Here is a 1,663-nt window from a genome sequence, read left to right on the forward strand (position 1 = left end):
TATGTATCTTCTGTATCTATCTCTAGGGGCACAATTACTCTAACTCATGACTCCGAGCTTGGAGATAGGGAATCCTTGGCAGAGAAACTTCTGTGGCTGGCTTTTAAATGCTTTTTCTCCTCTTTCTTCCACGAGTCCCTTAATTGTTACGTTGAACGTATTAGACAATATTTTTCAGCTTTCCTTTTAACCTAATCTAGTATTGGGCTTTACTTGTATAAGTTATTTGTATTCATATATGAGAGATGCAGAGCAATTTTGATCACTAATATAGACACATCATGTAATTTACCAAAAAATAGTAATATGAAAATAACTTTATTTTTCTCCTCTCGAGATGCTTATTATGCCTCATAAGATCCCATGAGACTAAATATTCTGTTCAACTTATTATTGAAGGAAATTCCATAAAGATTTTAAGTCTGAAAACACTGAGTCTTGATATTTCCTTAGCATACGTGTGCATTTGCAATTTCTTTCAAAAAAGCCCTACTCGAGGGAGTCAAATTTGTTTAGTTTCTATCTAAAGGTAAAATTTTATTTTGTTTACCCTGTTGATTTCTGTCAATATATTATTATTAATGACAAACTATTTTGTTAATATTTTTACATTTAACTACATGCTGTTTACTTGGAACCAATATTACCAATATATTGCAAAATTTATCACATGGTTTCAATAGTTGCATAAACATTTAAAGGAAAAAAATAGGAGTCGCATCCAATTTGTCTTTTTTTTTTTTAATGGAACAGGGATATAACAGTGCTGCTAGGAATTGGTTTATATTATCAGCATATTACACAGGCTACACATAAAAATAAATCAATTTGTACATGAAAATTCATAATATAAATAAAGACACTGGGAAGTAAACTCTAATATTTCAGCTTTTTTGGTGTTTTAATTTATGTTTGTGTTTTGTTTGGTTAATGGTTGGCATTTGGTCTTAATTTCTCCAGATTGTTAGTTTTCTTGATATCAGAAGATAATTATACAATCCAACTCACCTGGCTGATATAGCATTTTCTAATATGTCATGAAGTAGGTAAATTCTTTTTTTTTTTTTTTTTTTTGAGATGGATTTTTGCTCTTATCATCCTGGCTGGAGTGCAGTGGCACGATCTTGGCTCACTACAACCTCCGCCTCCCAGGTTCAAGCGATTCCTGTGCCTCAGCTGCCCAAGTAGCTTGGATTACAGGTGCCCGCCACCACACCCAGCTAATTTTTGTATTTTTGGTAGAGTTTGGGTTTCACCATGTTGGCCAGGATGGTCTTAAACCCCTGACCTCAGGTGATCCACCCTTCTTGGCCTCCCAAAGAGCTGGGATTACAGATATGAACCACCACACCCCATCGGTAAATTCTTAAACAGAGGCAGAATGATTGGCTGAGATTTCTGTCACTTTCTGCTCTTAAAATACTGTTTTCCTTACAACTTTGTGTGACTTTTGTAGATAGGCTAAGAAATTTATTGGTTTTCCTCAACTATTAAAGTAGGAAGAATATTAGGAATTTCTGAACACTATATAAACATGTTAAAACAATAAAATAGATTATATTCCTTAAAATAGCAAATAAAATATTGGTTCTTTCAGAAATTTTCTCAAAATTGGAACTGGATGACGTGAGTCTTCCATTGTATTGACAGAAAACAACATTTG

The sequence above is a fragment of the Sapajus apella genome, unplaced genomic scaffold (assembly GCF_009761245.1).
Source record: "Sapajus apella isolate SASKATOON/1434 unplaced genomic scaffold, GSC_monkey_1.0 scaffold27, whole genome shotgun sequence".
NCBI lineage: Eukaryota > Metazoa > Chordata > Mammalia > Primates > Cebidae > Sapajus > Sapajus apella.